At 35.9% G+C, this 27,971-nt stretch overlaps 1 pseudogene; it reads right to left on the bottom strand.

The window, feature by feature from the left end:
* Positions 1–1,063: 1,063 nt before the first annotated feature.
* LOC129926892 (dynein axonemal heavy chain 6-like) overlaps positions 1,064–27,971 on the bottom strand; it is a 59,401-nt pseudogene continuing 32,493 nt past the window's right edge.

Genomic DNA, 27,971 nt, shown 5'->3' with positions numbered 1-27,971 from the left:
GATATGTGGTCTGGAAAATCCCGGGTTCAAACCTTTCCTGGCATCCCGTGGGAGTTTTGTTAATCCTCAATATAAAAATTAGGAAAGGTAAGATTTTTAACTGGAACCATGATACACCTTCTTTTATGCAAAGACCGGAGGCCAAGCCGGGACACTCCATATTTCTATTATATTTATAGTATACCAGCCTTTAAATACAATAAGTTATGAGTCATGAATGCATCAATTCAAGTCTCTATACAGTATCCTGTTCACCAAGGCTAACGAGCCCCATCTGCCTGAAGCTTACTAGTTTGTGCGGTCTATAATAATATTATCAGAGAGTCGACTTCTGTGTCATCTCCTTCAAGTTGAATATATTCAAGATATAAATATTTATTTATTATACTTTGAATGACTCGAGTACAATAAATATTTATACTTTAAATGACCAGTACTCATTGCGCTATACATTTAGTATCACACCCATAATTCTTGCACAGTTGATTTTCTACAGTTGGGGGCATGGTATTACACCCCACTAAGAACCAAACCAACTTCCACCAACTTCAACTATGAGCCACACATGAATTAGACTGGTTGTCAAAGGCTATTTGAGATGTATGCCATTAGGAAGCAGATATAGGTAGTGGATTGCTTATATCCATTACCACTTCCAACAATTACAACCTTGCAGACCTTGAGAATAATTTATTGCTTAACTATGCAATGTGATTCTAACTGAATGAGAGTGGATTTGAATGCCTGGATCATATAATTTCAACTGTATAGAAACATAGTCTCATATTATTTTCTTTCATGTGTCAAGAGAAGCTCAATGTATAAAAATTGTATTTTATTATGACTAAATAGAAATTTTTATAAAGAATTTTTTACTTCATTTTTATAGTGGTAAAAAATATAATTATCTTCAAGTAGTTAAAGACTTTATTTTAGTGATATGAACACAACATGTTCTAGATAGTGATCAGAGAAGAAAGTTGCTCACTAACATATCTAACATTGTGTGAGCCTACAAACAAACAAACAGGAGAACAAACACAAAGTAATAACTAGAGAACCATTTGTAATGGACATTGCTTTTATTGTTAAATGCTTTACAACTTATCTGTAAGCAAAATTAATCAGAAATTTGACATAAGAGTGCTGCACCTTTGGCTATCCAGTAATCTTGTGTGTTGCTTGAAGGAAGGTGGACAGTTACAACAAAGTTAGTAGAATGTCCTGCCAAAGAAACAAGGAAAGCAAAGTCAAAACAGTGGAGTACAAATATTTGGATGGCTGCCTGGTCGTTCGGATTTATCGATGGTCGAGGGTTCAAATCCTGCCCCCCGTCATCCTGCGGGAGGTTTGGACTAGGAAGTAAACTATCTTCAACTCTGAAGGAACATCCGAAACATGTAAAACATTTTAAACAAAACATTTTTTTTTATTTATAGATCATACTATACACCTAGGGTGCAGCAGCTAAAAAAAACTTTTATTTTTTAATTTTCTCTAAAAATGTGAATATAATAGACCAGGGCAGAGGCTCCTAACATCATTGCATAAAGAATATTACTGCCTATTATTATAAAACTACATCTATATGGTTATTAACTTGTATGAAATCAAAGCCTGAAGCTATGGTCTTGGTTAGAAGATCTTGTCATCCACAAAGAAGCCCCTCGACTGGCAGCTGCTAGTTCCAAAGGAATGACAAAAAAAAAAGGATATATAATATTATAAAGACTCTATCCAGGATTTCTGCCAACACAACATAACCAACTTAAAGAACTTCACAACTCAGGCTCCAAATAATGTAAAAACTTTAATGTCTAATAAATACACAGCCAATACTGAATACTGAACAATAAGTGTACTGCAGTCTAAACTCTGTACAGCTGTACCAAACTATACAGGCCTTTCCAAATCATCCTGGATTTAACTGTTTCCTATTGCCTTCACAATGAATCATGAGACCCTCAATCATGAATCATCTAGACTGACACCTTTGTTCTTTATATAGGGTTCTCAAAGACCTTCTAGAAAGTGATTGATGATCATAAGACAATCATCATGAATTGCATATATAGTATTCAGAATACAGATCATTCCTGAAGTGTCACCCCTCATCACAGTAGACCACTCACTGAGTTCTGGCCTGTGCTATCAGTGTCAGCTGATTGCACACACAATTACCCCTACATGAATCAATAATAACAATATTCTAAAACACAAAAACACCCCTAGATGTTTGCCAATCTGTTTTGTATGCTGCGTTCTTACACAAATAAAACACTTTTTAAATCTACTTAATATTAAAAACCAATCTATTGAATGGTCAAAGGTAATCTTAGAAATGTCAATGTGAACACTTTTCGTCATTAATCCTAATAAATTATTGCCTATTTTAGCCTTCTATTATTATATATAAATATAACTTTATGCTTATTATTTAAAATCAGAAAAAAAAGTGTAAAATAAAATTAATTATGATGAAATAAGAACATAAAAAAATAGACATTAAATGCAAGCAATTAAAAAAAATGCTCAAAGCAGGCACTGAAGCCTGATCATAATTTTAAATTCAGTAATTTCTACTTCTAAATGGTTGATTTTTTTTTCAGTTTCTTATTTTTTGTTTTAGCATTTTGTTAACATCATTTCTCAAAATAGTGCATCTCTTGTTTCAGTCAACATATAGGAAAGAATAGTAAACCTGTCTAGCTTTCTACAAAGTACAGTAGGTCCAATCCATACTACATCAAAGAAAGCTTCTACTCAAACTTAAACAAACAAAGAAACCAGATAAGCCTGCTATACCAGTATTGAAATACATAATCTGATTGGACAACCTGAAGTCATTTTCTGGGCAAACATGTCATCGGCCATTTTATAGAAGTAATGGGATATTGCTATTAGAAATACGCTCAGCTCATAATCATAACATAGAAGGCACACGTTGGATGACTGGGGTCCAGGGTTCAAAACTTGGTGAAGACGGATTTTAATTTTTTAATCTTCTGGCGCCTTTGAGTCCACCCAGCTCTAATGGGTACCTGACATTAGTTGGGGAAAAGTAAAGGCGGTTGGTTGTTGTGCTGGCCACATGACACCCATAGGCCACAGAAAAAGATGACCTTTACATTATCTGCCCTATAGACCACAAGGTCTGAAAGATGAACTTTACCTTACTTTATAATCATAACATATACACTTTTTCAGTTCCCTTGAATGTATCCCAAGCAGTGGCATCAAATAGATCTATACCTAACTATTGTCAGACAATCACAAAAACTATGTACTGAGCTGAGATCTGGACATATATTAAAACTAAGCTGTAAAGAAAATGGACAGCTTCAGGAAACCAATCATGTTAAACCAATGGATGTACTAAAGCTAAAAAAAAACAACAGAAAGCAAACAGGAACTTATCAAAAACCTCAAATACAATCTTTACACTGGAAAACCACTAGAAAGATCACATGCACTCTATATACTGTGACTAGCACAGCCAAAATGCAAACACCATTATTGATTTGATGAAACCAATGAATAAATCTGAGAGTTCCTGAAACACAAACAACACGGCTAGAAGCCTTATAGTAATACTATGACATCTTATATCTCTCTCTGATGCAGGTCTATTCAACACACAGAGACTGAAGACTAAAATATGTCTGCATTAGAGATTTGCTATGGACTGATGCTTGCACCCTGAATGCCTCAAATGAAGCAGATCTTATCCCTGTACACATTTTGGCTTCACAAACACAGTAGGCATGGAACCAGAAATACTATGACCATAAACTACCTGATGTCAGGTCATTGATTGATAGGTTGAGCAGTATGCACTTTGGATTGTCATCAACCTAGTCCCGAGTTCAAAGCCTGCCAGCTGGCCGTCATGCAGGAGGAATGAGCTAAGGGGTAACAATCTCCATTTCTAAAGGAACACTCACAATGTATTAAAACAAAGAGTCAGCATGCAATAATTTGTCCAGTTGGGGAGCACTGTAACAATATATGCTAATATAGATGATTAAACAAACTTTTTGTTGCACATGCTAGTGCAGCATTTGGTAGACTTCAAGAACAAGGAGGGCCAAGGCGAGGACTCAGCATCAACAAAGCTGAAAGTCCACAGTTCTTCCCTCACTTTTATAAGCCATGGTCTCTATAGTCTTGACACATTCAATAGCTGAACTCTTTTTTGATCTGTGCCTCCTAAGAAAAATTTCACATGTAATAGTAAGATCCTTTATATCTCAAATCAACAGTGTCCATACTTTAAAAAAAAATGTCCAAACTCTGCTGGGCTGGGTATGTAGTAGGCATGACTTTAGTCCATTTCCTAAATGAATTTTTGAATGAATAGCTGTGCAAATGAGGATGTTCTCAACACAGAAATGATTGAGAAATTCAGGAATCCTCTTCTTATTCACAGAAAGACTAATTGTACTAGCTACAGAAACTATTGAACACAAAAATCTATCTTGATATTTAACCAATCTTGTTATGAACAGAAAAAAATGTTGTATATTGTTATGACATGATTAGGATTTAGTTATTTGTTTCGGGAATAAGGGGAAAGTTTTACTTAGTGACAAGTGACGTGACAGATCTTTAAAAAACAAGAACGCTCCAAGTGACGCTAAAAAGAAGACGCTTCGTGTAGAGCAGTAACATAGATATACGGATTTACGGACATAGCTGACATCGGACAATTCCCTTCTTGATTATTAAATATATTTGTAGAACAACATCAGCGTCGACTACATATTTTGATTGTTTCGGCCTTTCGCCGGTGTTACTGAAGTAGTTTGAGTTCAGTGTTACTTCCAGGCAGACGTAGATCTACACTAGTTATATTTCAAAGAATCAACACCGTGCGGAAGCCTTAACAATATCTTTATACAGAGTAAATCAGTGAGAGATATACAAAGAAGAAACAAGTGAGAGCTAGATCTTAAAGTAAACAAGTTAGGTCTTGGAGAAAATAAACCTGTGAGAGCTGTAGCAAGACTTAACCAGACATGCCCATGAAAGCTATGGTAGGAGTTAACAAAAGATAGAAAGTGTTTTGTGAGAACATTGATCCCAGCTGTAAAGAAATTTGTTAACTTGTTACCTGTAGTGGAAAGTGTGCCAGCTCTTGCAGCTGTTTGGTAGAGTGGCGCTGGATAGAGAGATAAATCTGGTTCATAGTCTAGGCGAGGATCCATGTGCATTACAGGCAAACTGGATATCATTTAGAAACAAAGAATTAAATGACTCAATTTGTATAGAAATAATGAAAGCAGTAATTTCTTTTTTTCTGATTTGTTCCCCTCAATATGACTATCAAAACAGAAAGTTGTTTCTTTTTTTTTTATATTACGGTCAATTGATGGAGGTCATAAATAGTCCTACATGTTTCAAACTGCTTAGTTCTTTTTACACTTTTATAAGGTTAGCTTGAGGCCAGTTTCTTATGAAGAAAAGCACAGATCTGAACAACATTTTTTAGAACTATTCTACTTGGGTCTGTGTCGCTGGTTCAGATTTTCATCTTCCAGGGAATGCATTTCTAAATTACATTGTCCTATGTAGTTGAGTTATTTTTTTTTTTTTTCTTCAGGCTGAATTTTTTGTAGTGTGTATAAGAGTCATGTTCACATAAATTGTGACGAGACTAGGACACTCTTGGTTTCATTTCTGTCATCACTTTCTCTAAGTCTAACAATATTTGTTTGCATTATTTTGGATCTTCCATTTTGTCAGTCATTTTTTTTATAGTTGAAACATGTTTTCAAACTTGCTTTTTGAACTTCAACGAGCACTGAGAGATGACTTCACTTCAGTCAGTAGAAGACAGACAAATTCTATTCAGTCAGTAGAAGACAGATGACTTCTATTCAGTCAGTAGAAGACTTATGACTTCTATTCAGTCAGTAGAAGACAGATGGCTTCTATTCAGTCAGTAGAAGACAGATGGCTTCTATCAGACAGTAGAAAGGAGGAAAGAGTTACAGTTAAATATTGAATACAATGAAAGAGTAGATATTAATTAAAATACATTTTGTTTGTTATATCCATTACAAGACACACACTGCAATACATGTCAAGTGTGTGGCTTTACAGGCTATTAGTTTGCCCCATGTTGTACTATCTAAGAGTATTTAAGTATTGGTTCATTTTGCTAGATGATAATGTAGCTGAATGAAAGTTGTATACTATATTAATAAGATCGTGTTGCAAACATTAATGCCAATGTGGCCTTTTTTACGAGCTCTTACTTTGCCTGCATCTGGCCTTTCAATTGGTCACCAACAGTCATGTGATCCCAGTCCCAGGCAAAACCATCCATATAGAGTCCATGTACGAGCACTCCATCATCAGGAACATCCAACTGAAAATAGATAGGATTGAAATATAAGTTTACTAGATATGCTTTTTTTTAAAAAAATTAAACATGTTTGGGAAACATTTAAGTAAAGTAAAAGTTTCCCCCTTTCCGACCATGTTTTCTACACGGGCAGACGATGTTAAGGTCATCTGTTTCTAAGCCAACGGTTAACGAGCAGGGTGTTATGTGGCCAGCACAACAACCAATGGCCTTTACTTTCCCCAGAGTTGGGTGTACCCAGGGGCGCCCTAAAAATCCTGAAATTCAAGATCCCAGCCTTCACTGACATTCGAACTCTGGCCCTCAGGTTCGGATGCCAAGCCCTTAACCATTTGACCACCACACCCCCTGGGAAGCATTTAGGTTCCTCATTATGTTATGATAAAATTAAAATCTGACAGAGGACAAGGAGGAGAAAACCACAAAAGTTTAATTAAATTTCTCTAATTTTTTTTTTAATTCCTATATTTCCATATCAAGTCTGATCATTTGTTAGTGTTTTTAATTTTGAAGTTCTATATTTTGATTTCGTAAACTGATTTAACCATTGTTTTAAAAATAAATATTGATTTATTAGAGAAATAATTTGATTTTAACTAAGAGTTTACATTTTGATCCATAGGTATTGTTTCGCCCTTTTTAACTGTACGCAGCTGCTCCATAACTAGTGCTTCTTCTCTAGAATATGGCAGGAGAATGAACTTGAATGAGAGATGATCAATAGGCTGGTTGTACTTTCTAGCAAAATTTTGAAGAGTTCCAGTCAAGAAACCTGTAAATAAATAGAAGATATAGTCTTCAATAAGTTTTAATTTTTTTTTTTACTGTTTAAAAAAAAAATGCTTGCCAACTAAGTACAAGTGGAATCTTTTACACATTTTTTCTTCCACTTCCCATTCTTAAACCAAATTGAAAATGAGCACAATTATTGATTGTTGATGACAACACATGAATCAATCACAAAATTAAGCAAATAGTTAAAATGTTTGTTTTACATGTTTCGGATGTTCCTTCAGAGTTGAAGATAGTTTACTTCCTAGTCCAAACCTCCCGCAGGACGATGGGGGATGGGAGCGGGCAGGATTTGAACCCTCGACCATCGATAAATCCGAACGACAGTCCAGCGTGCAAACCGCACGACCAGGCAGTTAATTACCAGACAGCAGGCTTATTGTGAACAAGACAGCAGTAGGTCTGTTACAAAGGCAGAAGGATACATAATTTGAGATCTAAAGGAAATCTACAGAGGACAGACGTAGACTACTGAAAGAGAACCTAAACGGATCACAGCAATGTCTACAACAATTATGTCTGCATTGGGTGTGGCAAAATATGTAGGTCACAGCTAGGACAGCCTAGCCGAGTGAAATGCTGCACTCCCCCTTGAGACTCAAATACATGCCTTCTCATTATTAGTCCTAAATGTACTAAGCAAAGTGAGATAAGCCTTGTGTAGAGAATAAGGTGACACATTTTTTTTAAGACTGTAAAACCTTCTATTTTTTTATCAGTACTTGAACAGCTCAGTGACTAGTACATTAGCCTTCCATCCTAGATACTTGAGACCTCCATTTCAAATACAGAATCAAGCAACTTTCTTAGTTTAAAAAAAAAAAAATTGGTTTTGAAAGGGCAGCACCAAAACTTTCTCCCAGATTCAACCCCTTCCCCAACAGAAACTTATTGGACCATAGTGCACTGAGCAAGCTATTAGCATTAAAGTGGCAATAAACAAAAACAACTAATTAAAGTATTTCCAATTGCACAAGTTTATTATTATTAGTCTAGCTCTGTTAAAAATTAATTAGATTATTGATTCAAAATAAGTAATGCTATTAGTTTTTTAAAAGTACTTTTTATATTTCACTTGTTCCTGACATGGTTTTGACACTTTAGTTTTAACAGCAATCACCTGCAGTTGCCTTAAATCAATGTGATCATAAATGGGAAGATCAAAACTCATCCTTTAATATAGGGCAATAAAGTCATACCCAATCATATTATGTTACAACTTAAAAATAATACTCCAAAAAGACAGTAATTTATTTTCAAACACATTTTCATGACGTTTATAGGACACATAAAACTTTGTGAAAAGATATTGTAAGTATCTGACATTTAGATCTACAACTTCCCAACAAAATTACAAACCTTGTGGAAAGAAGAAGCCAGAAAACCAAAAAGACTTAGGAGGTCCATTATTGATCCAATTGTCAATAAAACAACACCTCATTATCAGGTCTTTAACCCAAGATGCTAAAGACTTTAACGAAGGGTAAGCGTTTCTGGCCCATAATTCAGGGACCTGAAAATGAGTATCAAAATGTGTATCAAATATACTAAAGTGCTTCTAAACATATCGTTAAAACTATTTGATTATTATTGTTACATAAAACACATTAGTGATTTGAAAAACTCTGGATTAGTTTAAACCATTAGTAAGCACAGTTGATTTAAGATAGTCCATAATTTATTTTCATTGAAGTTCTAATAATTTATTTTCATTTAAGTTCTATTTTTCTTTTTTGTTATAATATGTGAGATGTGTGGCTGAGTAACAAGAATTCTGTGGCAACCCATCGAGAGGAGGGGGGGGGGGGGCTGAGTTTTATTCCAAACTTGACCAGACTTGTGTTTGCTGAGTGCCTGAAGGCAACCCATTGTCTCCCCCTGATCCACAAAAGGAATTGGACTATAATTCAAGAAGCTTGCTATAAAGCAAGAAACTTGTGCTTTACAAACAGAAAGAAATAACCCTAACCAAATTAAAAATCTATTGAAATTGAGTAAGTCATAAAATTTACACAACAATGATTTTGTTAGAAAAAACATAATGAATGGAAAGTTGATCCATACATGTGTCAGGTTGTATTTTAAAGGCTTGCCTTATCTGTCCTGGCCCCCTGACACAGTTACTCAATTATGTCAAACAAGAAACACCACTACAACAATTCATATATTGACTTCATGAATGTTTAATGTTATGATACATTGAATGAAGAGTGAGGACTAGAAACTCAAAATACCTAAATAAATGAAAAGCTACCAGTATCTTGGAATTCCCATATTGACATAATAAAGAAATCAAACAAAAGACTATAGTTTATCATAAATGTTTGCAAATCAGACAGTAATATCACAACAAAATTATATTTCACCTTAAACCAATATGCAAAATTGCATCTTAATTTGGGGGATCCTTCAACATGTGATAGATAAAGAATCTAAAAGATGTAATATAGAGCTATGAGGTATAGCACAAATGGATACTTACATTAAACTAAATTAGCACCTTAGGATATCACTAAACATTTAGAGGAATTCCAAGACAAAACACTAGAAAACAAAGTAGTAGTAATACCTAAAACACTAAATTGTAGCTTGCAAGTACAATAACATTACCTAATATAATAAATATTCAGAGACACAAGGCTAAAGACACATTTCTTATTCCATAAGCTAGAACAAATTAATATAAATAATCTTTCTTTCCAAGAACAATTTGAGAATGAAAAGGAAGGAAGTAAAAGAAAAACAATGAGTTAAAAAAGAATTTTAAGCTCTGTTTCACATGAGGTATTTGAGGCTGCAAATACCTCGGAGCTATTGTCTCAGATGAGGGAACAAAACCCAAACTATTGGCCCGAATAGCACAGTCCACAGCAGCCCTTTCAAAACTTAAAATAATATGGAAAGATAAGGGCTTAGCCCTCGGCACCAAAATCAGACTGATGCGCTCTCTGGTCATGGCCACATTTTTATATACTTGCGAGTCGTGGACGTTGAATGCAGAGCTTGAGAGGAGGATGCTACAGAGATGCTACAGAAGGATCCTAGGCATCACATTCAAAGACCGCATCACAAACCAAGAAATCAGAGACAGGATTACTGTAGCGATTGGAGCCCATGACGACCTGCTAGCTATTGTAAAAAGACGAAAGCTTAAAACCTTTGGCCACATTACAAGATCTACGGGGCTCGCAAAGACCTTCCTTCAGGGAACAACCCAGGGAAAAGAAGAAGAGGCAGACAGAAAAAGCAATGGGAGGACAACATAAAAGAATGGACAGGCCTGCCATTGAGAGAGGTTCTAAACAAGGCAAAAAAAAGGGAGGAATGGAGAAAGACGGTCATCAAATCTTCCCTGGTGTCCCAACAGTCCAACAGACTAAGGGATAGGTAAAGGTAAAAGGTAAAGGTTTCACATGAGCCAGTGAGTAACAGGATGAATTCAGGTTGGAATTATTATCTTCTTTTTGAACTAAATTTGTATAAGAGAAGCTGACGTTAAGTTGAAGCTTCCAATAAAATGTGTGAAGTTTTTCGGGAAAAATAAAACTAAAATTTAACAGATAGATCTACGTTCATTCTAAATGTAAACAATAAATTACTTACATGGTTATTTAAAAAAGCATTGTATACATTCTCCAATTCCTCACTCATCACTACGAAACCTTTGATGGCTTTTTTCAGTTGTTCTAATGATGTCTAAAGGAGTAAAAATAAATTTGAAAAAACTTGACCAAATTATCTCTTAAAATGAAGCTCTGACTTACTATCATTTCACCATTATCACGAGAATTCCAACAGTTATTGCTGGGTATTTTCTATTCTGGTATCCATTGAATAACAGTTTTTTTGCTGTTGTTGTTGAGCTTTGTAAGTGCTGTTCTGAGGTTTTTAATACAAGAGGAATCAGAGTTTTGCAAGCTTTGGAGGGTTGTTTTCGCATCAGTTAGAAAGACAATCTGACTGTGTGGGGAACTGTGTGGATGATTTGCTAGCATGGTAGCAGCTAGTGCTAGTGCTCCCCTTTCTGCTCTGTGACTGTCAGAGAGCTCTCCAGTGGCAATGGATTTTTCTAGTTTTCCTCCATCTGGCCATTCGATGAGTATTCCAGCTCCTCCATTTGTGGTGGCTTTATGGGATGAGCCGTCCCTGTAAACTCTGATCCACTGATTGCTAGGATAATTGGTTTGTAGAAAACAATTCACTATTTCCTTGAGCTCTGTTGGTCTGTAGTCAGATTTTCTTTTTATGTTTTCAATATGGTCCCTTATAGTAGGAAGAGGGCTTTCGTCCCAGGGTGGAGATTCGTTATAGTGTATCGAGGATTCCAGAGTAATTTTTTTCAAGTTGTTGAATGCATTGAAAGCCTAGAAAATTGAATGGAGCTACCAACTTGCTTTTACAAGAAATGGCCAGTTAAGAATTTTTGATTTCACTACATGAGATATTGAGGGTGCGGTGGCTGAGTGGTTAAGTGCTTGGCTTTGTGATTTTAGGACGCCTGTTATGACACGATTAGGAAGTAGTTAGGAATTAGTTATTTGTTTCGGGAATAGGGTAAAGTTTTAATTAGCGACAAGTGACGTGACAGATCTTTTAAAAAGAAGAACGCTCTAAACGACGCTAGAAGGAGGACGCTTATTGTAAAGTAGTAGACTTGAGTACGACATTATTGACATCGGACGATTCCCTTTTGAGTATTAAACATATTGTTAGAACAACATATCAGCGTCGACTACATATTTGATTGTTTCGGCCTTTCGCCGGTGTTACTGAAGTGTTGAATTCAGCGTTACCTACAGTCAGATCTACACTAGACAGATTGTCAAGAATCAACACCGCGCAGAGGTCTTAACAACGTGGCGACCCCTGACTCGGAGCTCACTGGCATCAACGTTCAGAAGGATAGAAGCCCTCTGTTAGGAGGAGGCAGAAGTTAACGTCATTGGCCTAGTCTGCAGCTAGACCCTGATTATACAGCCACGTCGGCGAAGGAAAGCCAGTGAGATCCTGGACTCGTAGACCTAGGAGGTAACGAAATATAGATCTAGATCTACATTTGTAATTTGTAAACGCCCATACGTTGGGGCAGAGCACTGAAGCCTGTAGTTCGGTATTGAGAGGGCTACAGTGTGTCGAAGGGAAGAAAACCGTCCTGTCGAAGCCGTACTGAATAGATATCGCCTGCCCGGCATCTTGAGAACGAACGTGAAGGTCACCTCTGCAAGGCCAAGATCGACCGTTGAGGTCACGCCAAAGAACTTGTGACGTAGGAACCATCTTACTGCCTACGGCACTTAAGTACAGTAGTGCTAATTTGATCTACGTCTCGGCTGAATCTGTGCTACACGTTAGATAGCCAGATAGTCGGTATTTTAGCACTGGACCTTGACTTTGTCGCTGGGTCAACTGTTGGACCGTTCCAGTTTCACTTTGGACAGACGACCACCTGGAGCCACCGTACCTGCCTTGGAACCAGCAACCGGAACCAAACTCTACGTCACCGACGAACCGGAGCCAGACGACAGAGCACCGTGAACCAGAACCAGACGCCGTACCACCGAAGAACCGGAGCCGTTGCAGACCAGTACCGAAGGACCTTGGAGAGCCGAAACGTTCGCTGTCTTTATCTCACCGCTAGGGAAGACATCGCCGTGAGCCTTGCCGCCGGGACAGACATTAGCGTAGGAAGAGTGGACCCGAGACTGACTGGGGAGTTATCGCCGCTTCTTAGACAGATAAGTCAAGTGTTATGTAACTACTTTCTCCTCAGAATAATTAGAGTCTGTAGGGAAGTGACCACTCGCTAGATTATCACTACCAGGTTAAATCGTGGTGGATTGGGGATATCCTTAAAATTAGGTGTAATCTAGCAAGAGGTCCAGATATACGTTTAGCTGTTAATTCGTCCTGTGTGTGAATGTGAATCATTTAGTTAATCATTTTAGTAACGTCATGTATTAATTGTTTGCAATACTCCTGTCTTAAGTCTTACTGTCAGACGAAAGTCTCATTCATTAGAACTAGATCTATAGTTTGGTGTTTAACGTATTTAGGTTTAATTTCATAGTTTAGTTGTATGAGTAAGTTATATACACTCCTGGCTGTGAAAGCAGGTAAGAAGTAACTAAGATCTAGCGTAATCTAGACTAGATCTGGGGAACAATCGAGGTGAAGCCTGATTGCCCATTTGTAAATTTTAGTAGTTGTAAATAGACAGGTTGGTCTATTTACCGGCGACTCGTGTGAGTAACACGTAGTCGGTTGGGTGTGCGTGTGTCGCACAGCGTATTCAGTCGGGTCAAAGGGTAGCCTACACACTGGTACCAAGGATACTAAGTGTATCTTGGAAAGTACAGAAGTTATTATAAGTCGGAGTTGGCAGTGTAGACGCCAAGGGTAGAGTGACGAATTTAATTTATTTGAATCAAGAGGTATTAGGTAGCCGCGGAGCGAGGTTACGCTCAAAAGGTAATTTGATTTATAGAACATAGGTAATAGACGCTATTAGGCCTGTGTGTAAGATAATATAAATAAAAAAGCGAGGTAAAGTAACAAAGGTAATATGGCAGCTACTTCAGGTTACGACCTGGAAGAATTTAGAAAAAAGCTAATTCATGAAGCTAAGACAGAACTAGAACTGCGCGGCAAAGAACTAACTGCTTATGTACAGCAGATGGTGGCGGCAGAAGCAGAACGCTTGGAGAGAGAGAAAGCTAGAGGCAGAGAAAAGGAAAAAGAAGAAGCAGATCGCATAGAGCGGGAAAAGGTTAGAGAGGCGGAACGTGTAGAGAGGGAGAAGAAAGAAGAGGCGGACAGAAAAGTGAGAATTCAAATTGAGCAGATGAGGATAGAGGCTGGGGTAAATGTGCCCACCGAAGGAAACAGCAACAATAGTGCCAACATAGAAAGCCATAGTAGCGCCGCATGGATGAAGAAGAAAATCCAACCTTTTGCGGAAGACAAGGACGACATTGGCGACTATCTGAAACGCTTTGAAATAAAACTTGCAAAGTTTAATGTCCAGGAGAAGGAGTGGTCCGAAATCTTGTTGGACTTCGTACATGGGAAAGCCCTCACGATTTGCCAAAACCATGACCACGCCATGCAAAACAGCTATCAGGTGCTAAAGAAGGAACTGCTAAACGCATACGGGCACAACGCGGAAACATTCCGAAAGAAGTATTATGAAAACACTCCATCCAGCCAAGTTGATCCGCAGACAACCATCAACTCAGAGAAGGACTTCTTCACTAAATGGCTCGCATTCGAGAATGTAGAGAACACCTACGAGGGGTTGAAGAACTTCATTCTGATTGATAATTTTATCAATAAGTGCGACCCTCAGCTACAGTCCTTTGTAAAAGAAAGAAACCCGAAGGTAATTGAAGACTTGGTAGAAATTATTAGGATCTTTAAGAATGCTTACCCAAACAACCCACTTTCAGTTAGCGACCATAAAAAAGTTATTGACCTGGTAAATTATGTAAAGAGAAATGATGTTAGTGATAGGGATTATGGTAGGAGAAATGATAGGTCCAGGGAACGTGGGAACAATGGTGGGGATAGTTATGATGGCATAAAGGATAGATCCTGGGAAAATGAAAACAATGGCAGGGAAAGTTATGATAGGAGAATAGATAGACCTAAAGCGGGTGATAGAAACCTTAGGGATGTTACATGTTTTAACTGTCAGGAAAAGGGACACATGGCATACCAGTGTAGGAAACATAGAGGGAGTGGAGCTGACAATGGGAATACACGGGATAATAGTGGCACTAGTGATAGGAGAGGTAATCAAGGAAACCGTAGACAGGAGAGGGATAATCGGCCACCAGATAGGGTTAATTTTGTAAGGAGCATCCAAGACAGGGATCGTGATAGTGGACAAAGTGAACCAGAGGAAGAAATTAATTACGTTGATTGTGGGGAAGATAGATTTAAACTATATCCAGGCATGATAAATAATAAACAGGTAAATGTGATCCGGGACACAGCTAGCAGTACACTCGCAGTTCGAGGGGGATTAGTGAAATCTAAGGATTATTTAGGCTATACCAAATCAGTCAGGTTGGCAGACGGCGCAGTTAAGAGATTCGAAGCATGCAAAGTGTTCCTTCGATCTCCATTATACACAGGGTATTGCGAAGGGGTAGCCATGCCGAGGTTATCTAGAGATGTTTTACTTGGAAATGTAGCAGGTGTCAGCGCCGCTTCTGACAAACAGGTTAGAAGTTGGAAAAGCAGGTATGGCAACATGAGGCGAAATAAACCTAGAAATGACAGAATTTGTTTTAACTGCCATAAACATGGGCACATCGCTAAAGACTGTTGGAGTAGGACAGAACAGTCTGAGCAGAAGATTGCGAGTTCGGATAGGAGGCGCAGGTCTGTATCCGATAGTGATGATAGAAGAGATGACAGTGGTAGCGGTAATCGCAAGTCATACAGAGGTAGAAGGCCACACGCGGGCTATAGTGGTGTAAGAAGAGATGTTAACTCCAGTTGGAGAGAACAAATGTATGAGTCGTGTAGATAGCCTGTGAAGCATAGCACTATGAGACTGTAGTGTGTAAATAAGTTGGATTTTATTTAATTGGTTATTCTTAATTAATTGACTTAACTAGTAGTCATAACTAGATGGGTATTAGGTTGTTTAATGTATCTTTGAATAGTATATTTATGTTATAATATAAATGTAATTTGGTTATCATTAGATTGACTCATGGTAATTATGTAATTTCGGGTAGTATGTATGCATTGCATGTATGTGTGTATGAATAGAAAGGGCATTTATAAGGCGACGATGTAGTTACATCAAGGAAAAGTAAGTTTTATAATTTATTCTTTGTATTTGAGCATTATCATACATCAGTCAAGAGTTAGGTCGTGTGGGGACAAGTAAGTGGAGAGAGGAAATAAAATACACTTGTAGATGCCCGAAAGAACGTTAGGTGTATAGTGCGAGAACGAGCATTGATAAATGTCAATTTGTCATATTAGGTAAATTGTCTGTCCTGACGTGTGAGGGAAAGCGGTGTAACCTCTGGAACGTGATGTGATGAAGTATAGATAGACACACCTATAGTGTCAGAGCAAACGAACTATGTCTGCGGTCACCTATGGCACATCACATTGGACAGTATCAGTTAGTGACACTTGAGGGAAATATGTGTTCAGAGGAACTTGATTGTGGACACAGAAAGAGAAGTTGAAATCGCAATCAAGACTCAAGTTGTGTTGTCTTTTATGTTTCCCTACATTTTGGCCCTTGCACATTGTAAGACTAAGACAGTAGATTAAAAAATTGACAGGCAATTTTTTTAGCGGGAGGGGGAGGAGTTGTTATGACACGATTAGGAAGTAGTTAGGAATTAGTTATTTGTTTCGGGAATAGGGTAAAGTTTTAATTAGCGACAAGTGACGTGACAGATCTTTTAAAAAGAAGAACGCTCTAAACGACGCTAGAAGGAGGACGCTTATTGTAAAGTAGTAGACTTGAGTACGACATTATTGACATCGGACGATTCCCTTTTGAGTATTAAACATATTGTTAGAACAACATATCAGCGTCGACTACATATTTGATTGTTTCGGCCTTTCGCCGGTGTTACTGAAGTGTTGAATTCAGCGTTACCTACAGTCAGATCTACACTAGACAGATTGTCAAGAATCAACACCGCGCAGAGGTCTTAACAACGCCCCTGAGTCCACCAAATTCTAATTTTAATTTAATTCTAATCCAAATTCTGACTTTAGTTGGGGAAAGTAAAGGCGGTAGGTCATTGTGCTGGCCACATGATACCCTGCTTGTTAACCTTGGCCAGCAAAATAGATGACCTTGACATCTTATGCCATAAATATTGCAAAGTTGAAAGGGGAACTTATTCTGTGTCAATATCATATCATAAGCAATCTTCTTGTAATTCGCCTCGTGAACTATTCGTTAAATAAATCTAGACTTAAGATTTCGTTTACATTAAACCTTTTATAATAACAGTAAGGTCTTTGTATACAATAATATAAAACATACTCATTAATTATTCTATATTTAAATCTTATTAACATGTACCTTGATTATTATAAGCAGTTTATTGAATCTTTCAGTTTCTTGCATCAATACTATGGTTAAAGAGTTTATGCGACCTTTGGCGTCAGGCTAGTGGATAAAGAAACAATATTTCGCAATCAATTTGTCAATTACTACTAAGCGTATCTAATATTATTGAAAAAAACAACAACATGGTTTTTGATATTTTAAAGAATATTGTATGCACTATTATGTTGTTTTTCTTTAAATAAGAAGCTTTTAATAATGTAGTAGTTTTCACATTCAGCATTCTATTATGTTAGGTATTATTGCATGCCAAGAGAGCAATCTATTATGTTAAGTATTATTGCATGCTAAGAGAGCAATCTACTGTTAGGTATTATTGCATGCCAAAAGAGCAATCTACTGTTAGGTATTTTTGCATGCCAAGAGAGCATTCTATTATGTTAGGTATTATTGCATGCCAAAAGAGCATTCTATTATGTTAGGTATTATTGCATGCCAAGAGAGCATTCTATTATGTTAGGTATTATTGCATGCCAAGAGAGCATTCTATTATGTTAGGTATTATTGCATGCCAAGAGAGCAATCTATTATGTTAAGTATTATTGCATGCTAAGAGAGCAATCTACTGTTAGGTATTATTGCATGCCAAAAGAGCAATCTACTGTTAGGTATTTTTGCATGCCAAGAGAGCATTCTATTATGTTAGGTATTATTGCATGCCAAAAGAGCATTCTATTATGTTAGGTATTATTGCATGCCAAGAGAGCATTCTATTATGTTAGGTATTATTGCATGCCAAGAGAGCAATCTACTGTTAGGTATTATTGCATGCCAAGAGAGCAATCTACTGTTAGGTATTATTGCATGCCAAGAGAGGATTCTATTATGTTAGGTATTGCATGATAAAAACTAAGACACTACTATATAAAGCTAGACACTAAAGCATCACAAGAACTAAAAGACTATCATGTAATAATAGGAACTATGGAACTATGGATCACTAACAATATTAGAAACAGAAAGGCCTACTAAGAATTAAAAGGATGGCCCAATAAATGGGAATATGGAAATCCATTGCTGGTGGCCCATACTTAAATAGGGGTGATGGACTGTAAGTAAAGTAAGTACTAAGAATTGAAAACTACCATTTTTACTTGGAACTAATAATATTAGTACGTACTGTAAACATATTGGGATTCGCTCTTTCAATATCCAGTTTGTCAATCAATCTATCCAGGACAGCCTCAGCAAGTTCATAAGTAATATCATCATTAGACATCCCACCATCAGCTGCTACGATTCTCGGTTGAACATCAAGTATTGTAGCTAGATAAAAATTTGTTTTACTCCTTTAGTTCTGCATGAACAAAAATTTTTGTCTTAAATTCCAAACATCTCACCCTTTTTTTGTTGATTTATTTGAATAAGAAGAATCAATTGATTTATTAGTGCTGCTAACAAAACAGTAGGCTCAAGGTAATAGGTGAACAAAACAGATATATAAAGTAAGAGTTTCTAACTGGTTTGAATGTTCTTCTTGAACATAATCAAATGTGGTTCTCCTGAGATCAACAAAAAGAAAGTTCTAAACGACCCACAATCTGAATCTTTTTAGAGAGAAAAGTGGCAAAGGAGTCTGTCCATAGAGCATAAGACTCACTGATGGCTACAATGTTGTAAGCCATAATAAAGCAGTGTAAAAAAGATTATATGACAATTTATTATATGACAATGATTTATATTCTTAACTAAAGTATTTCAAAACAAAACCAGTGTAAGTGTATATAGCAGTCAATTGCGACTGTTACCAAAACAAACACAGACTTACCAAGTAAAGCATTGGTTTCATTCAACTGAAAGGCTATGTTTGCATTCTCATGGAGCCCAAAGATTTCTGGCTCATCTATAAGTGGTAGAGATTCTATGTAAGCCTTGACAGTAGCCAATGTCTTGACAAGAGGTGGATAGTAAATACCTTCAAAAATAGATTAAATTTAAACAATTACCTTCCATGGCCCATTGTATTTAATACAAAACAACATAACTTTTTTTTCTCAAAGACATTCTTTCTTATGAGGCTGATGACTTTTTGTAAGCAATTACTTTGCAATTAATTACTAATGAATACTACATTTTAAACAAAAGAACAAATCCCTCTCCCCCATACCTGAAATAAATCAAGGTTAAGGGCATGTATAAATCTAGTCAGAATATATAAAATTCTAATTAGATGATACAGATGCAGACATGGCAATATTAAAAAAAAGGGTAGCCTAGACTAGAATACTGGATCTAGATATTAATACAAGTAATAAAAGTTTCAAAGATGTAAAAAGTTCATGTATTTATTGAACTTGTTGATGAATACATGCAGGAATACTTGCTGATGTATGTGTATTCAATATATAGATTATCTGGACCTCCAGACCAAATTTAATTGTAAGAAATTTATATTTTGAAAAATTATAATGGTCAAACCAGAGTTTTCAAGTGCGGCCAATTAGCTAGTTATACTTAAACTGTTAAATTTCTAAGAAAATTGTTAGAGCAGTTTTCAAGATCTGTGTCCATCCAAGTTTTTTTTTTTTTTTTTACCCTTTTGCCAGCTGATAAGAGGAATAGTAAAATAAACAATGTATCACGAGCTAAAAAGTTCCTCACCCTGACAGACTAAAACAGTCTTAATCAAATCTACTTTCACTATGTTAAATCTTTGCTCAAGTTGCATAGGATTCTGAAGTCAGATTAGAATGGATTTATTCTAATTTGTTATATCAATTTTGATTAGGCTCATACTTCAATTCTGTAACTGGTTATAATTTATGTATGTTTTTTGTTTGCCTATTTTGAAAAGGAATTTTGCTTTGATCACTTCATGCAACTATTTTGCAGTGCATGTTACACTCCTCTCTATGACATGCATCTTAATAGCAATACAAACTTTTTGATCAGTTGTCAACGCTTCTAAACCCTGCAGCTTCTCTACAATCAATAGAGATCTAAATAATGTTGATGTGCCATAAGCTATTGACTATACCAGCATCTTAATCTTTTACAAATTATTAGTAGAACATTATACAAACTTACTGATGAGAAATCAATTTTGAATATTTGTATTTTACATCAAAATATGTTGATAAGTGTTAAGGACAATGTGTGTATGTGTGTGTGTACTGAATGAAGTAATACTTGTACGAAGACGAAGATGCTACTTTCAAAGGTTAGATCACAGATATGGTGTATAAAAAGAAAAAAAGGAAACATACTCAATTTATTTTAGTTCTAGTTTGAAACCTGCTAATAAACATCAACATCTGCCGCAAATAAATTAAAAGGACTTCCTTTATAATGTACTTTATATTGAATATACATTACAATTACCTGATTCTGAGTATTTATATTTTGGTTTTAAGGTTTCAGGTCTGAAAAAAAACTTTAAAATTGTCCTTAGACATCTTTGATCTTGGGCATCTGTGACTCGACCACCATAGGTAATCTGTGGTGATAAAAGAAGTTTTAAATCATTCAACTAATTGTGTATTATACTGTACAAAAAAATAATCATTCATAAATGTTAACCTAAAATTTGAAAATTAACGAATATAGATTAATGTATGCAGTCTTTTATGGATGTATGTAGTTTGAAAATTGTGGTGGTATTTTATTTTAAAATGTTAAAATGCACAATTGCATTTTAAGAAATGCGATAATAATTCAATGTGAGCCATTTGTGGTCTGATGACAAAATGATACTTTTCTCTCTTGACTCAATTTAGCCCACTTCTGTTACTCCTTTAATCCAGCTTGGTCTCAAAGCCTGATATTGCATGTCTAGCTGCTGAGCAAAATCCATATAGAATATAAGATATAATGTGCACTGTTTTGTCATTTTCGCTCCACATGAAGTGGGCATACATGTCTGGTCAATTCCAAAATTATTAATTAAGTTGTCTCAGACTATTACAATAATTTCCTTTAAAATTTTTCTTTTTAATTACACGTTTATAACAAAGTCACGAAAAGTCAAGAGATAAATATTTTTGGCTTAGTGTTTTAGAAAGAAACTAAAATATTTATATCTCATGCGCAAATGACAATACACACAATACTCTACCTCTCCTGTTATATAGATCAGTGTCTCCCAAGGGATGTAACCATCTTTACAAAACATTTCCATGTTGAGCAATGCACACTCTCTATCACTATCACTAAAAGCGTACTAAAATAAAAATAGATACGACTTATTTATAAGAAAAACTGTATACATACATTTTTTTTTCTAAAAAGATAATATTTTGAAATGAATTACTTTAGGAAAGTGAAGAAATGATCATCCAGAGAGGACTAGTGACATTCAGAAACCCTATATAAAGAAAGAGAGAGAGAGTTGCAGAGTCAAGACAGTCTAGCACAGTGGAGTCCAGTACAAGATCAGAACAGTACAACAGTTATTCAATTAGAAATTTTGTGTTGCCAATAGTACACTATTTGGCATGTAATACATCAGACTCAATAAAGTACACTATTTGGCATGTAATACATCAGACTCAATAAAGTACACTATTTGGCATGTAATACATCAGACTCAATAAAGTACACTATTTGGCATGTAATACATCAGACTTAATAAAGTACACTATTTGGCATGTAATACATCAGACTTAATAAAGTACACTATTTGGCATGTAATACATCAAACTCAATAAAGTACACTATTTGGCATGTAATACATCAGAATCAATAAAGTACACTATTTGGCATGTAATACATCAGACTTAATAAAGTACACTATTTAGCATGTAATACATCAGACTCAATAAAGTACACTATTTGGCATGTAATACATTGGACTCAATAAAGTATCACCCTATTTAGAATCTGAGTTGCCACATTCTCGCAATTGGTGGTAGCTGTTTTGATTTCAATCAAGAAACAAAGGAGAGAGACACAACAATATCATTATTGTTAACTGTGTTAGGTTCATTATGATTTATTAGTTGTTTAATTAACAGGTCCATATTGCTGCATGTTTTGATGCTGAACATTTTCTTTTTTAAAAAATAAAAGAAATATTTATACTTTATATGTGTGTTTGTTATATTTTTGTGTGTGTTGAGCATTTTTTTTTTTATATTCATGAGCCACCAATTTTAGAACTTGCATTGCCAGGATGGTCTGTACTGAAAAAAAACACATTTTTCTTCCCTAATTGCATTTTCTATTTTAAATTGAACAAATCTAGTCTACCATATATCACAGTAGCTACTCCCATAATACAGCCTCTCATTACTTTCAAACATTGATTATCTCTTTATCTCTTTCTCTTTTTTTTTTCTACACAGCACAGGGAATACATTTTTCTAATACATAACTTCCTTTGCCAGTTGATTAATGTCTGCCAGGAATCTTTTATCCAAATAAGATTTAATAACAATATTATATAAGTAATCATCCAGCTTCAATTAATTCTGACTCTATACTGGTATAGTCTTTCACAATTGTTATAAGGAAAGGTCAAAAAATGTATTTTCAATATACCAGGTAGATGAATTTTCTCGAAAAAAAAAGGTTGTTAGACAATTATAAATGTTTAACAAAATGTTGTCCTAGTAACCTAGAGAAAAGATTTATTTTTGAATATCCAGCACTAAATGAAATTTAATAATCTTAACACAGTCAGATGCCCCATGCCTAATTAGCATTAAGTAAGGCCAACTCTCGTCAAATTATTATTTTATATCAGCTTCATGTCATAATTAATTTAATGGGACAAGCCTTAATAAACAAGTTGATTCTTTTGGAATAAAAACAAATATTAAGTTCTAATAATAACAATAGAAACACTGAAAAAACAACAACATAATTCCTAAGCTTTTTCTTTATAGCCTCAGTTTTTTTTTCCAGCTATTTTTTAACATAAATAACTTTTGATTTTTTAGATAACTTCATGACACATGTTGCTGAGATTGCTTTTCTATTCCTTTTCATTGTTCAGATCGTAAGGTTTTCTTTGCTGGAGGTGATAATGGCAATAAGCACTATACTACTACTGGAATGACATGGGAGCAAATGAAGAAAGCTGCTCAGAACCGAGTTCGGTGGAGAGGTCTGGTTGTGGCCCTATGCTCCCCTGGGAGTGCACAGGATTAAGTCAAATAAGTCGTCAACTACAGCAATCATTTTCGTGACTGAAGGATTATATATATATATATATATATATATATTACTATGAATAAAGAGAGGACAAAAGCAATTAAGAAAACTACATGACAAATGTAGAGAGTTTAGATTCCCTACTCATCATGAACTGCCAGGTTTCTTTTATCCACTTAGTTTGCAATCTTAGGTACCCTACTATAATTAAGAGTTGCCTGAAAAAAGTATTTTGAGAACTAGTGCTAGTTCTTTAAATTAAGCTAATATGAGTTTTCTTTGCCTCAACTCTTCTCTTCTGACCCACACATAAGTCAGCTCTGCAAAGATCTCTATCTGCAGCTGTGCAGATTAGACCAGATCTGACCATATTTGACAACAGTCAACAAAAAAAAGTTAGCTGTGATATTCATACTCTCCTGCCTTGACTACTGCAATCCCGTGCTAGCAGGTAGGTATACAGGACAACAACATCATTCAGCTAGAGCAGGGGTTCTCAACCTGTGGGTCGCGACCCCCCTTGGGGGTCGATTGACAATTTGCCAGGGGTCGCCTAAGACCATCGAAAATATAGATTGTTTTTTTCTATTCTTCTATTGCTGTGTGTGTGTGTGTGTTAGGGGGGGGGGCGCGTTAGAGTGGGGGATTCTAAAAGGGGTCGCCGACCTTAAAAGGTTGAGAACCGCTGAGCTAGAGCAAATTCAGAACAATGCTGCATGAATGGTCCTATGAAAAACAAGAAGTGATTCTGCTACTGCTCTCTTGTGTACACTCCATTGAATGCAAGAATTGACTACAAAACTAAGAATGTCCTTTTACTTTAGTGAACTGATCACTCCATATGTTAGAGAGAGAGCCCTGCAGTCCATGGACTCAATGTGACATGTTTCTCATTAAAAAGTTACAGTTTGTGGGCCTTTTCAGTGCTTGTCTAAAGGTTTCGAACTCACTCCCCATTGATCTCAGACAAACAGCTTGCTTCACTACTACATTCAAGAAGAACATTAAGACCTATCTGTTCAAAACTTTTTTTTTAGATTAATGGGTCATTTTAACACTTGAGTTTATGTCTGTTATGTAATAGCTTTATAGTATCTAAAAAACAAAAAAAATTGAATGGGTCCTTACACTAATAGATAATATTCCAGTTCTTAACATTACTCTTACTGTAATATTATGGTTCTACACTCTAACTGTAATATCCCAGTTCTACAGTCTTAACATGACTCTTACTGTAATATTCCAGCCTAATGGTCCAAATTTTTTCCTCTCAAGAATAACAGTATGAAAAAAACAAATGCCAAAAATGATCTTCCTCCAGTCCATTCCCAGAGCTGTTATAAAATTTTTTAAAATTTATATAGAAACAATAACACAAGTTAAGTCAGTCATTATTATTACTAATCTTTAAAATGTCTTTTTTTTGTCATTTTTAAATTAAAAAATCAATCAACCTACACTATAATAACAAATATAACAAATATGGAAAAGCTCCAGACCTTTGTTAACAGATGCCTACGCCGCATATTAGGAATTATGTGGCCAGAAAAGATAACTACTATCGATTTGTGGGCGAGAACTAGACAAAAGCCCATAGCCCAAGACATCACAAAACGAAAATGGAGCTGGATAGGACACACCCTGTGAAAACCAGCTACCAATGTTGCAAGGCAGGCACTTGACTGGAACCCACAAGGAAAGAGGAAAGTGGGCAGACCCAAGCAAACCTGGAAGAGGTCAGTCATCAGTGAAGCTGAGGGTACTGGAATGACATGGCAGCAGATTAAGAAAGCTGCTCAGAACCGAGTTCAGTGGAGAGGTGTGGCTGCGGCCCTATGCTCCCCTGGGAGTGCACAGGATTAAACCAACACTATAATAATCCATACACAATACATAGTGTAAATAACATTATTACTATTAACACAGAGGACTACATTATCATCTCTCAATACTATCATAGTGTTGGAATTTATTGTTAATTATTAAAAAAATTTTCTAACAAAAACAAAAAAGTCTTATGGTGGTCTTCAAAAAATGAAGTTGACATATCTATGAATGCCCTTCTTAGATTGGCTCTAATGCGGTTAGGTGGCTCATTAGTGACTTTGACACTATTCTGAAGAACACTGACAGGGAAATGTTTGGCAGGCATTGAAGACAGATATAGTCTAAAGTTAGTGTGTAAAAGTGAACTGGTCTCCTGGATATTTTTTATAATGTCTTCCATGGCATTCATCCATGAAGCGGCTAAATGGCAATTCTAAAAAGAATTTTTCAGTTAAATTTAAACTAAATGTTTTGGTTTAAATAACTTTTTAAAGCAAAAAATGTTAAGTCTTTTAAAAATAATACAATCAAATTTTTAATTAATATATTTATAAATCTGGGGGAAAAAAATCTATGTTTATACAAAAATAACAAACATTGGTTTCTGTTTAGTCAATGGCTAGGAGAGATTATAATATAACAGTTACCTATATACTTTTTGAAAATGACAATTGGAAAGGTCTAAGAAAAAAAACAAAATGCTAGCTTCTGTTCCTTACCTGTACAAAAACCCATTCACCAAATTTGGTTGCATTCTTGATCATTTTATCTGCCACTGGACCTTGACCTTGGCCAAGTGAAATTGATTTCACACTATAAGTGAATAGTTAAAATAAAGAATCAAACCTACAAATTACTTTCTAAATGTGATAAGGATTTAATAAAAACAACCACAATGTAATTAAGCAATAACTAATCATACATAAATAAAATTTAGCAAATGTCATGTCTTTCGTTAGCTCTAATAATAACATAATAATTAAATTTCCCTCAGGAGAAATTCAGAGAGAGAGACAGACCCGTTTACATCGTTTTCGTTGATCTTACTAAAGCCTTTGATATGGTCAGCAGAAGTGGCCTTTTCAAACTCCTAAGGAAAATAGGTTGCCCTCCCAAACTACTGAAGTTCAGAGTGCTTTCATGAGGAAATGAAATGTACTGTCAAATTTAATGGAGCCCAATCAGCACCTTTTGAGGTTAGCAGTGGTGTCAAGCAGGGATGTGTGCTCGCACCTACTCTGGCATATTCTTCTCCTGTCTACTGCATCATGCGTACAACGACATCAAGGAAGGTGTGTTTCTCCATACAAGATCCTCTGGAAAACTATTTAATGTATCAAGGCTGAGGGGGAAAAACCAAGGTTAGGAAGCTACTTATCAGGGAACTCCTGTATGTTGATGATGCAGCTATTGTTGCTGATTCTGATATTCAGCTTCAATTCCTAGTTGACAAACTATCTGCTGCTAGCCAGAAGTTAGGCTTAAACATTAGTCAAAGCAAGACTAAGATACTAGTCCAGAACACAAATACTGCACCGCAAGTAAACATTAATGGCCAACCACTAGAAATTGTGGATCACTTTTGCTATCTCTGCTCCATCATATCCAACAATACTCTACTGGATAAAGACATTAACAACAGGATAGCCAAAGCAATGGCCACCATGTCACAGTTGCAGAAAAGAGTGTGGGACAACATATTGCTGACTAACAATACTAAAGCCCTAGTCTACCGGACCTGTGTGTTGAGCACCTTGTTATACGGAAGTGAAACTTGGTCAACTTACTCATGGCAGAAAAAAAGCTGAATGTCTTCCACCTCCGATGCCTAAGGCGGATCTTTAAAATAAGGTAGCAAGATAAGATAACCAATAAGGAAGTGCTACAAAGAGCAGGATGCCAGGACATGCACTCTGTTATCAGCAGCAGATGCCTTGGCTGGCTTGGCCACGTTCGTAGAATGCCAGTAGATCAACTTCCACAAGATATTCTATATGGTGATCTAATAGAAGGCAGGAGAGCCGCTGGTCACCCAGTTTTACGTTATATGGATGTATGCAAACGTGACATGAAGCTCTTCAAAATCGACACAAGCAGCTGGGAAAAAGTAGCACTGGATAGATCTACAAGAAGAGAGAGCATAAAGGAAGGGTCTCGGATTGCAGATGCCATACACTACAGAAGCAGAAAGAAGGGTGATAATGCAATGGCACCTGGTGATCACATATGCCCAACCTGCAATCACAGCTGTGTATCAAGGATTGGCCTCTTTAGTCACACAAGATGTTGCAAAGGGAAAAGATCGTCTCTCCTGACGTAAAATGCCACAGAAATTTCCCTTAGCCAGCTTGCTCCAAATTAAAAGTTATACAAAGAAGAATTTATCAAATATATAATTAAACTGTATAAAGATAAAACAAATAAAAAATTGATAGGTTTCAAATAAGTAACACTTCTATCCTTCTGATGGTATTTTATCGTATCATCAGAGGGATAACATACCATCAGAACTTATAAAATACAATGGCTCAAATATAACAAAATTTTTAGGACTATCTGCCAGAAAATATGGGATTAAAAAAAAAACATTGCCACAAGAATAGAACCAAATTTTTTTTTTATTCCACTGCTCCAGAAAGAAAACTTGAGACAATAAAAAAACAAACAAACTATAGAACGATAAAGTCTAATAGTTATCCAAGCAAAATAATGCTAAAAATAATTTCAACAGACTCAAAAGTTGAGGAGGTCCTTTGCAAAGGTAGAAGCATTCTT

The sequence above is a fragment of the Biomphalaria glabrata genome, chromosome 6, assembly GCF_947242115.1.
Source record: "Biomphalaria glabrata chromosome 6, xgBioGlab47.1, whole genome shotgun sequence".
Lineage (NCBI taxonomy): Eukaryota > Metazoa > Mollusca > Gastropoda > Planorbidae > Biomphalaria > Biomphalaria glabrata.
The sequence above is the reverse complement of the archived record's forward strand: the minus strand, read 5'-3'. Positions and strand labels throughout refer to the sequence as shown.